Here is a 13,442-nt window from a genome sequence, read left to right on the forward strand (position 1 = left end):
AGGTGCTTCTTCCTGGTCTCCCATGTGAGTGTAGGGGCCCAAGGACTTGGACCATCCTCCACTGCCCTTCTGGGCCGCAGCAGAGTGCTGGACTAGAAGAGAAGCAACTGGGACTAGAACTGGTGTCCATATGGGATGCTGGCGCCGCAGGCAGAGGATTAACCAAGTTAGCCATGGTGCCGACCCCTAAATAAACTAAATCTTTAAAATATAAAAGGACTCATATGTATTAAAATTGTATACAAATTGTTCACTTTATATAAATGAAAAGTAAAATAATTATGAAAAATAAATAATAGGATTCATTATTTTATGAAAAACAATGCAAATTAATCCATCATATTAGACAGTGTCCCTTTAAAATGCCTCTGAGACATTTATACAGAATATCCTAAACAAAATCCATTGTTTTTTGTTTTTTAGATTTTTTTTTTACAGGCAGAGTGAACAGAGAGAGAGAGAGAGAGAGAGAAAGCTCTTCCTTTTGCCGTTGGTTCACCCTCCAACGGCCATCATGGCCGGCACACCACTCTGATCTGAAGGCAGGAGCTAGGTGCTTCTCCTGGTCTCCCATGGGGTGCAGGGCCCAAGGACTTGGGCCATCCTCCACTGCACTCCCTGGCCACAGCAGAGAGCTGGCCTGGATGAGGGGCAACCTGGACAGAATCCGGTGCCCCAACCAGGACTAGAACCCTGTGTGCTGGTGCCGCAAGGTGGAGGATTAGCCTATTGAGCCACGGCACCGGCTACAAAATTCATTGTTAATATTACTTTAGTAATTTCATTTATTGCAGTTTCATTACCCCTTATTGCCCAAATAAACACATCCAGTTTGTCAGAGAAGAATAAAACACAAATTAAAGAAGCACCAACTCTATCTAAAATATGACACTTGAAAATATGTCACAGTACTATTGCTTGACTATTATATTTTGACAAGTTTTCTTTCGTTATTTAAGGATAGCACCAGCTCTCATAATGTCTCTAGTTACACAGTTTTACATGAGCAGACATGCATAACTTGCATCAAAATAAAGATATGTACAAATTTTTTTAAACTTTTATTTAGTAAATATAATTTTCCAAAGTACAGTTTATGGATTACAATGGCTTTTCCCCCCATAACTTTCCTCCCACCCACACTCCTCCCATATCCCCTCCCTCTCCCATTCCTTCACATCAAGATTCATTTTCAATTCTCTTTATATACAGAAGATCGATTTAGTATATATTAAGTAAAGATTTCATCAGTTTGCACCCACACAGAACATAAAATGTAAAATACTGTTTGAGTACTAGTTATAGCATTAAGTCACACTGGACAACACATTAAGGACAGAGATCCAAATTTAACTATTTTAACCATGTACTTATTTGCTAGAAGTATAAGTGACATATCTAGAGTTGTTAAGAAATGAGGGCTGCCCCAAAATCAACTTAGCATCCCAATGTAATGCATTGTCTCTTTCTAGAGTTAAAGATTATAATTTCTGGAAAATTAACTTGGAAAATTTGTATTTGCTATTTTGTTATAATGGAAAAATTCTTTGTATGTTTAGTCATGATTTGCTTGAATTTTATTCAGAATATTTTTCTAGTGTGTTTGCTATTTATTTGAGATTAATAACAAATAACTGTATTTCCCTCAAGTGGTGACAGTGGCCATCTCGGCCAGACTAAAACCAGGAGACAGGAGCTTCTTCTGGGTCTCCCACATTGGGGGCATGGGAGTTCGATCATCATCTACTGTTTTCCCTGGCATATTAACATGGAGCTGGATCGGAAGGAGATCAGCCGCGAATTGAATCAGTGCCCATATGGGATGCCAGAACTGAAGGTGGCAGCTAAACTCAGCATGCCACTGGCCCACTCTTAATGTTTTAAGTGATGATATTTTAAAGGCTTTTTTTCAGTGTTTTAAATAAAATGATATTTTTTCCTACTAGCCATAATATTAACATTTAAAGCAGTACATTATGTAAGACTTCTCAACAGCACAATTTCCTAAGGAATTCTAATATATTATGGTGTTTCTAAAGTGAAAAAATAGGATTTCTTTCAGATCTCATGGATAAGTTAAGATCAAAGTTGAAGACAGTGCTTTGTCACTCTGTTTTAAGTATTTTTAAACAAATTTGTAAGAATTCTATACTATAGTACAGTTTTTAAAAATTTACAATGATAAAATTAATAGCTTTTTAATTACTTTACTAAATCTCAGAGAAAGTATTGGATTTCTATGATCCTTAAACTATGAGTTACATTGTGTGCAATGAAGTGGAGCTTTTCTTAACGTTTTATTGGCAGTCTCAAAGAAAAAACATTTCTTTAAATTAGTCAAATATTCCTCCTTGTAAATTTTAGAACTCATTAGGCATTCTGCATTAAATAACTATTAAAATAAGAAAAAACAAAAGTAATATTTGTGTCTTTTTAATGACATATTTAGTTTTATACATTCTAGTATGACAGAAAAATCATTATATTGTATCAAAATGGGCAAGATATTTGCTATTTGGAAGAGGAGATACTTTTTTGAAAGAGTTACTAAATATGGAATCAAATTATTCAGAAGCTGTGTTTTCTTTTATTTTTGCTTTCCTTCTTTCCTCTCCCTCGCCCCACCTCAATGTTTGATGCTTAACATCCTTTTATTGATATTGGAAGAAGAAATGGGAAAAAAGTATAAGCAGAAAATACTGTGAAAATGTAATTCATGCATAAAAACATCACACTTCAGCAGGTATTAGGGAATTCACATGACGGCATATTCCTGTGTGAGAGACAGGCTGTGTGTTCTTTACACACAAAATAATTCCTCTTTCATATTGGGTCAGGGGCTCACTCTACTCCAGTATGATCTTGTTTTAGATCATTACATATACAACAATCCTATTTCTTTTTCTTTTTCTTTTTCTTTTTTTTTTTTTTTTTTTGACAGGCAGAGTGGACAGTGAGAGAGAGAGACAGAGAGAAAGGTCTTCTTTTGCCGTTGGTTCACCCTCCAATGGCCACCAGGGCCGGCATGCTGCAGCCAGTGCATCGTGCTGATCCAAAGCCAGGAGCCAGGTACTTCTCCTGGTCTCCCAGGTGGGTGCAGAGCCCAAGCACTTGGGCCATCCTCCACTGCACTCCCGGGCCATAGCAGAGAGCTGGACAGGAAGAGGGGCAACTGGGACAAAATCCGGCACCTGAACAGGACTAGAACCCAGTGTGCCGGTGCTGCAGGTGGAGGATTAGCCTATTGAGCCGTGGCACCGGCTGCAACAATCCTATTTCTAATAAAGTCACACTCTGAGGTACTAGGGTTTAGGATTCCAACTTAAGGATTCTGGAGGGAAAAGATCAATGCCTGAAAGAAAGGGTTGAACTGCTAAAAAGGGATAGACCTTGAAAACACGGAGAGAAGCCAATCACAAACGATCACATGTTGTATAATTCTATTCATAAGAAACTTCTGGAAGACACAAAGCTGTAGACATGAGATGTGGATTCAAGGTTTAAGGATATGAAAATCACAGAGATGAATAAGAAATTTGTGGTTAAAGGCATGAGGTTTCTCTTTTGGGGGATGAAAACCTTCCAAAATTGACTATAGTGTTGGCTGTGCAATCCTGTCAATATTTCCCAAACCAGTGTGTTGTATACTTCAAGTGGCTGACTTGTATGGAATGTGAAATACATATCTATCAAATTATTTAAAAAATACAACAAGTCTGTGCTATAAAAATGTAAGAGATCAAAAACTGAAAAACAAGAAGTGTAGACTTCTAAAGTTCGGAAATTTCTATTTTTTAAAATTTATTTTAATTTTGTTCAAAAGGGAGAGAGAGAGAGAGAGCGTGCATTTCCATCCAGTGGATCTCTCCCGCACATGCCCAAAACAGTGAAGACTGACCTGCCACATGGATGCCAAGGACCCCAGTATTTGAGACATCGCCTGCTGCCTTCTTAGGTTCACATTAGCTGGAAATTGTGGTCAGGAAGAGAGCCAGGTCCAGAACCATGTACTACAATGCAGGGTGCAGGCATCTGACTCTTGTGCCTAATGATTGCCCTTGGCAGTCAAATTTTCAGATCCTGGCCATGCAGCTCCTCTGACCTTGAGTGAATAGCTCTGGGAGGCTTTACTGCTTCAGTGGAAAAGTACATAATAATGGAGGTGAAATTCTAGACACCTGGAAATTGCTCAATACAATCTATTTTTAGTCATTTATTTGACACCCCGCACTTGGAAACAGTGTGATTCTATAACATTAAATCTTCCTTTGGCTCGTCCTCATGCATTCTCTTCAGTATTACTGTCTGCTGATCAACCCAGTGCTTCCTCTTCTGACATCATAATGCATGGCATGCCCCTTCCACATTAGATTGATGAGTAGTAAACTATCTTTAGAATAAAAAAGAAAACAAGGAAGCAATGGTAGCTTTAACCACAGCAGACAATTGCCAGGTTTGAAAATTTGCTCATCAGAACATAAAGCAGTGGGATTATGTGAAGGACTCCACGTTTTCCCCTAGGGAACCTGAAATCATGCTGCCATCTTGGCAATGGGGCAACCCTACTTCTGAGTTCATATAGATCAGTGATGATATATAATGGGAGGGGGTGATTTCCAAACTTTAGTGTGCTTAGGAGTCACCCACAGAGCTTGTCCAATACACAGAGATTTCAGAGCCTCAACTCAAGCATTCTGACTGAATGGAAATAGCATGAAGCCCAGAAATACACTTGCTGGTGAGTTTGAGCCTAAGCTACACTGTTAGGGTACCCAGAAACGTGTTACCTATTTAATTTAGGAGTTCACACAGGCAAATCCCTTCCTAGAATACTCTCAGGCATCTAACTTTGAGTTCTAAAAAAACATATCCAGGAGATAATTCAAAAGGTGTTTCTTATATTGCAAATGGATGCTTATTCATTTTTTTAAATTTTTAAAAAAATTTATGTTGTACTATGTGAATTAATGGTGAAACTACTACTCAAATAGTACTATATACTTTGTGTGTCTGTGTGGGTGAAATCTGTTGCAATCTTTGCTTAGTATATACTAAGTTGATCTTCTGTATATAAAGATAATTGAAAATAAATCTTAATGAAGAATGGGATGAGAGAGGGAGTGGGAAATGGGATGGTTGTGGGTGGGAGGAAGGTTATGGAGGGGGGAGAGCCACTATAATCCAAAAGTTGTACTTTGGAAATTTATATGTATTAAATAAAAGTTAAAAAAATTAAAAAAAAATTGTTATTTATTTAAGGGTGAATAAATTCCATATATTTCATATATACAGATTCAGGAGCAAAGTGATAATTCCTACCCAACTTCCTTTCCACCCATGCCCCCACCCTCACTCCTTCTTCCTTTCTGATGCATTCTTTTAATTTTTATAATGACATAGTTTCAGTTTATTTTTAATAATAAGATTCACCCTTTGCTAAGGAAAGAATTCAACAAAAATGTAAGAAAAAATGATGCTGGAGTAATTGGATCACCACATGAATAAGTATGAAACAAAGCATCTACCTTACATTTTATACAAAAATCAACAAAAATGCAGCAAGGATCTAAATCTATGACTCATACCATTAAATTACTAGAGGAGAACTTTGGGGAGACTCTACAAGACTTTGGCACAGGCATGGTCTTCTTGTAAAAGACCCAAAAAGCACAGCCAACCAAAGCCAAAAGAGAAAATGGGATTACATCAATGTAAGAACTTCTGCACTGTAAAGAAAACATTTAACATAGCGAAGAGGCAACTGACAGAATGGGAGAAAATATTTGCAAATTTTGCACTGATAAAGGACTAATATTCTAACCTATAAGGAGCACAAGAAACTCAACAACAATAAAACAAATCCAGCTAAGAATGTTCAAAAGTATTTTTCAAGAGAAGAAATTCAAATGGCCAACAGACACATGAAAAAATGTTCAGGATTACTAGCCAAGTGGGAAAAGAATAACAACAACAAAAAGGTTTCACCTCAACCCAGTTAGAATGGCACTCAGAAAGAAATTAGAAATTAATAATTATCTGTGAGGATGTGGAGAAAAAGATTAGCTAATCCGCTGTTCGTGGAAATGTAAACTTGAAAGGCCATTATGGAATAGAGAATGGCAATTCCTCAGAAAGCTGAAAATAGATCTACCATATGTTCCAGTCGTGTCACTCCTGGGAATTTATCCAAACAAAATGAAATCTGTATATGAAAGAGTTACCTGTACCCCTTGTTTATTGCAGTTCAATTCACAATAACTAAGGTATGGAATCAATCCAGATGACTATCATCTGATAATTGGAGAAAGAAAATGTGCTTTGTATACACTATGGAATATTAAAATATTACTCAGCAATAAAAAGAATGAAATCTTGTCTTTCAAAATGAAATGGATGCAACTGGAAACCATTTTTGAAATAGTTTTGAAATTTTTGAATTTTGAAATCATTTTGAAATAAGACAGTCTTCAGAAGAAAAAAACTGTTTTCATGTTGTGGTAAACAATGAATGTTCTTTCTATGAAAAATTGGCTATAGATTTTGATTGAAAGAGACAGAACAACCAAAGTCTTCAAAATTGTATGCCATTTTATGTGACTTACACTCAAGTTTTCTGAAATGTAACTTCTGCTGTGTTTTATAAAACTCATATTTAGGCCGATGCCACGGCTCACTAGGCTAATCCTCTACCTGCGGTGCCGGCACACCGGGTTCTAGTCCCGGTCGGGGTGCCAGATTCTGTCCCGGTTGCTCCTCTTCCAGGCTAGCTCTCTGCTGTGGCCCAGGAGTGCAGTTTAGGATGGCCCAGGTTCTTGGGCCCTGCACCCGCATGGGAAACCAGGAGAAGCACCTGGCTCCTGGCTTTGGATCAGCGCGGTGTGCTGGCTGCAGCGGCCATTGTGGGGTGAACCAACGGCAAAAGGAAGACCTTTCTCTCTGTCTCTCTCTCTCACTGTCTACTCTGCCTGTCAAAAACATAAAAAAAAAATCTCATATTTAAATTACCCAAAATGTGATATTTCTCCCCTGGTAACATATTAAATTATCCTGAGGTTCATAATATCACAATGGTAGTTTTTCACATCCCAATTGATAATGACATCACAATGGTTTTGGCAATATCACAATGGATTATGACACAACAGTGTAGTTTAGGACATCATAATTGCTTTTCACATCACAATTGAGTTTAACAACATCACAATAGTGACTTGTGATATTGCTATAGATTATGACATCACAATGATAACTTTTTGGTGTCAAGATGGAAAAATTCATAATGTGAATACAATGGTTGGTTTGTGAAATCACAATTTCATGTGTATGTTACCACAATATTGGCATATGTCATCATAATGCTTTTCAAGACATCACAATTATTTATAAAATGATAATAGTGGTTTATGACATCACAACTGATTATCTTCACAATTATAGTTTTATGGCATCACAATAATTTTTATGACTTCACAGTTGGTCATAACATCACAATTTGATCTGACATATTTTGGTTTATTCCATAATAATATTGGTTTATTATATCACCATATTTTTCACTACATCACAACTTATTATAATATCACAATGGTGGTTTACCATATCAGAATTGATTATTATATCAAAATGTTAGCTTTATATATAATATTGATGAATTATCACATCCCAGTTGATTATAAAATTTTTACATTATGATTTATTATGACATGACATGGTAGCTTTATAATATCAGTGTTTTTATGCTATCACAATTAATTATGACTTGACAATAGTAGCTTTCTAATAAAGTTTTTAAGACATCACAATTGATTATAACATCACAATGATAGCTTTATAATGCTATCATTTATATTATAAATGTTATATCATTTATTTATAAATATTATTTAATAATATTTATTAATTAATATTATTTATTGATTATTAATATTAATATTATTAATTATTAATTCCAGTTGATTACATCACAAGACTTTTTACAAATTCACAATTAATCATGGCATAACAATGGTAGATTTATGACAACACAATGTATTGTTCTGTCTGTCATCACAATATTGATTTATAACATCACAATAGTTTTGAGATATCATAATTGATTATAACATGATCACAGTTGTTTATGACACCATAATTTATGAAATCAGAACAGTAGGTTTATGACATCATAATGGTTTTATGACATTATAATTTATTAAGATATTACAATGATTATTTATGACATCAATTAGTTAAGACATCACAGTGGTTTTTGTGACTCCAAAAGTGATGATTACATCACAATTGTAGGTTTATGATACAACAATGGTGGTTTATCAATCCCTGTGGATTACATCCTAACAAGTTTTTATGCCATCAACATGGATTATTATATAATGTTGATAGCAGGTGCTATGATATCACAGTTTTATGACATCACAATGGAAGCTTATGACATCACTAATGATTATAACAACACAGTGGCTGGCTAATCACAATTATTTTATGACTTCAAAATTGAGTATGAGGGTACAATCTGGATTTATGACAACATGGTGGTATATTATAACACCACATATGATTATATGTTTATGATGTAAAAAATCATTTTAGAACTTCAAAATTATGGCAACACAATGCTTGCTTTATAACAAAAATGGTACATTCATAGCATCAGGATATTGCTATATGACAGAATTATTTTTGTAACATCATCATTATAACACTATGATGGTTTATGATATCACAACATTCATGGCATCACAATGCTCATGATATCACAATTGATAATAACACCACATCAGTAGATTTGTAATCTCACAATGATTTCATCTCTTCATAATTGATAACGACATCAGAGCAGTTGGTTTACAAAATCACAATGGCTGTTTTATAGCATCACAGTATTGGTTTATGACATAAAAATAGACTATGATATCACAATAGTGGTTCATGACATAACAACTCATTAGTATTCCAAAATGGTAGGTTTACATCACAATGATTGTTGGGCTCACAATCGTTCAATCGTGGTTTGAACATTTCAGTTGATTATGACATATGATTTTTGTGACATTGCTATTGATTATGACAAAATAATGGTAGCTTTAGAACATCACCATTGACTTTTATGTAAAATATTGGTTTATGACATCCCCATAGATTTTACATCACAATTGATTATAATATAATAAGGGTCGTTTATGACAGCTTGATTATGATGTCACAAAGTTCAACTTATGATGTTATAATTGTTTTATAATTTCACAGTTGATTATGACATTAAATGGTAGCTTTATTATATCACAATGGTGGATTATTACATCTCCGCTAATTATAACATCACACGTTTTACAAAATTCCAATTAATTGTGACATAACAATGGTAACTTTATAACAACATGCTGGTTTTTATGTCATTAAAATATGGGGTTGTTACATCACAGTGATTTCTGTGACATCACAATTTATGATAATACCATAATGGTATTCTGTGACATAAAAATTGATAATTAAGTCACAATGCTAAGTTTATGATCTCAAATTGACTATGCTGTGTTATGACCTCACAATTGACTATGTTATCACAATGGTAGACTTATTATATCATAATGGTTTATCACACCCCAGTTGATTATGACATCATGGGGTTTCTTGCAACAATCACCATTGATTATAACAATGGTAACTTTATGACATCACAATGATTTTCACTACAAAATTCATTTTATGACATCAGAATTGATTATATGAAAATAATATCTATGATAGATTACTTATGACATCATAGTAGTTGGCTTATGCCATCATAATAATGGTTCAAAATAAAATTGATTATGCAATGGTAGATTATGACATCACTATGGTAGTTTTATGACATGTCTTTGATACATTTATGGCAAGCAAATTGTTTTATGACATCACAATTGCTTATGAAAACACATTGGTTAATTTTTGAAATCACAATAGAAGGCTTATGATATCACAATGGTTTTAAGACATAAGAATCACTTTTTATATCAAAATGGTGGCTTATGACATCAAAATTGTGACATTACAGTCAGGTTTATGAAATCACAGTTGTTTTTGTGATTTCATAGATGATTATGATAACACAATGGTTGTGTTATGATATAACATTGTAGAGTTACAGCATCACGATATTGATTTATGACATCACAGTATTGATATTGACCTCATATCACAAAATTGATATTGACCTCACATGGGTGTTTACTACATCACAAGTGATTATGACATTACAATAGTAGATTTATGCTTGTAATGCCATCAAAATAGCTACTAATTCTAAATTCATTTTGTGATGCTACAATTTAAGATATCAGAACTGTATGATGTCACAATGATAGGTGTATAATGTCACAATTGATATAACTTTACAATTTATATAATTACTTTACTTTGGGGAGCACTTCGGACTAGACTAAGTTACTGGAATTAAGACTTATTCTATGCATCTGCTCTCCCACAATATGGCGCTGAGAAGGGAGAAACAGCTTCTACACAGCTGCCTCCAGTTCAACCAATAAACTGTAGGACCTGCTCCTGATTGGAGGAGAGCAGCATACTCGGCATGTGGGTAGCAGAGTTGGGATTGGTGGAAGAGGACTATAAAGGAGGAGAGAGACAACATGCACCAGGAACATCTATCTGAAGGAACACCTGTGCAGCCCCCGAGAGAGCTGGCCGGCCGGCAGTGTGCCGCTCCCCCGCGGAAGTGGGGAAAGTGGCTAGGGGGAACCGCCCTTCCACGGAGGTGGAAGGGATGGTAGCCAACCCGGGAAGAACCAGCAGCAGACCCGGGGAGGGCCGAGCAGACAAAAGAACAGCGCAGGGTCCTGTGTCGTTCCTCCACGAAGACGGTGAGCGCCACTTTACAATTAACCATGACATCACAATGATTTTTTATGGAATCAAATATTGGTTTATGAAATCACAATGGTTTTATGAGATCACAATTTAAATCATAATGGTGGTTTATGGCATCACTATTCATTGGGACCTTGCCATGGTGGTTTATGGTATCACAGTGATAACATATGACATCACAATTGATTGTGACATCACAATGTTATGTGTATGAAGCCAGAATCACAACTTATTGTAACTTATATTGGTAGGCTTCCGATAGCACAATGTTTTATGTCATTACCATATTGTTTTATGATATCACAAGTTTTTAAACATAATTGATTATGACATCACAATTAGCTTATGATATCACAATGTTTTGTGATTTCATAAATGAGTATATTACCATGTTAGGTTTATAATATGAAATGGTGGTTTATCACATCTTGATGGATTATGTCACCAAGGTTGTTACATAACTATTGATGACATAATAGCTGTAGCTTTATGACATTGCAATGGATTTTTATGCCACTGCATTAGATTTTTTACTTAAATATTATTTTTATGATAGCACAATTCATTATAAAATCATAATGGTGGCTCATGAAATCCCAATTGATTAAGCAATGATATTATGACACCAACTGAACTATAACATTATGATAGCTTATGACATCATTATAAATGACATCACTGTGTGTATTTATGCATCACAGTTTTAATGAGTTCATGATTGTTGCATCACAATGGTATATATTTAACATAAAAGTGCTAGATTGTGGCATAAATTCTGGCTTGTGTCATCACAATGATTCTTGTAACATCAAAATTATATCACAATAGTAGATTTATGTTATCACAATAATTTTATGTCATCAAAAGATTGGTATATGGCATCACAATAGATTTAATGACATCACAATTATGACATGACACTGCTTTATGACACCCACATAATTATTACATTACAGTGGTAGATTTATGATTCACAACAATTTTTGATATCATAATTGATTAGGACATATACAATGCCATATAACATCACAGTGATTTTTGTTATCCCACATTAGATTATGACATCAAAATTCATGATAACATCATTCATTATAACTTTGTAAACCATACTTTTATGTCACAAGAAGGTTTATGATATCACAGGGGTTGCTTATGACATGTCACTTCTTTCTAACAACACAAGTATTTTTAGTATGTAACGCTGGTAGTTTGGGACCAGTGCTATGGTGTAGCAAGTTACACCTCTTCCTGTAGTTCTGGCATCCCATATGGGCACTGGTTTGAGTCTTGGATGCTCCAGTTCCAATCAAGCTCCCTGCTAATGTACAAGGAGAATCAGTGGACAATGGCCCAGGTCCCTGCACCCCTACAACCATGTGGGAGACTTGAAAGAATTTCCTGGCTTCTGGCTTCAGCCTGGGATAAATCCAGTTTTGTGGCCATTTGGAGAGGGAACCAACAGATGAAAGATCTTTCTTTGTCTCTCCTTCTGTCTCTGTAACTCTGTCTTTTGAATAAACAGTAGGTTATGACACACAATGTTATTTTATATCATCACAATTGATTTGGCCTCTCAATGGATTTTGTGGCTTCACAATTCAGTATAACATCATAATGACATATTCAGGACATCACAATGGAGTTCTATGACATCACAATTGATGTTGCAATTGATCAGAATCATTGGTTTATGCTGTCCCAATAGTTTGACTCCATAATTTATTATGACAACACAATGGTTAATGTATGACATCATTATGGTACTTTTATGGCATCAGAATATTGGTATATAACATGATGAGTCTTTTCATATCTTAACTGATTTTTACATCATAATAGTGGTTTCAAAATTCACAATTGATTATGACATCATAATTGTCATTTATGATCTCAGAGACTTTTGTGAGTTCATAATTTATAAGAAGTTTATGATATAACAATGGTGTTTTATCCCATTACAGTAGATTATGACATCACAAGGATTTTTACCAGATCATAATTGTTACATGATGATGTAGCTCTATAAAAGCACAGTGGCTTATTATATAATCACAACATTGGTTATGACATCACAATGGTTTTATGGCAACAAAGTTTGTTACATCATAATTGTGCTTTATGACATCAAAATTGATTATGACTTTGCAATGGTAAGTTTATGATGTCACATTGGTTTGATGAATCTGCATTATGATATCAGAATTGTGGATCTATGACATTACAATGATGGTTTATCATATCCAAATTGATTATGACACCACAAGTGTTTTATGACATCAAAATTAATTATGAAACAATGGTAGCTTAAGAATTAAAAATATTTTTATGAAATCACAATCATAACATCAAAATCACAGTTTTCTGACATCACATTTGAACTTTATGATATCCCAATGGTGGTTTAATGACACCACAGTTAACTTGGTAATGTCAAACTGTTTCTTATTACTTCAAAAAGCATTATGGTGACACAATAATATTTTATGACATCACAATTGTACATTAATGACATCACAATGCTGGTATATGATTATCACTGTGGCTTTTATTATCTCATGATTGATTATATCTTCATA

Source organism: Oryctolagus cuniculus, chromosome 20 (assembly GCF_051225735.1).
Source record: "Oryctolagus cuniculus isolate XC-2025 breed Fujian yellow rabbit chromosome 20, ASM5122573v1, whole genome shotgun sequence".
Classification (NCBI taxonomy): domain Eukaryota; kingdom Metazoa; phylum Chordata; class Mammalia; order Lagomorpha; family Leporidae; genus Oryctolagus; species Oryctolagus cuniculus.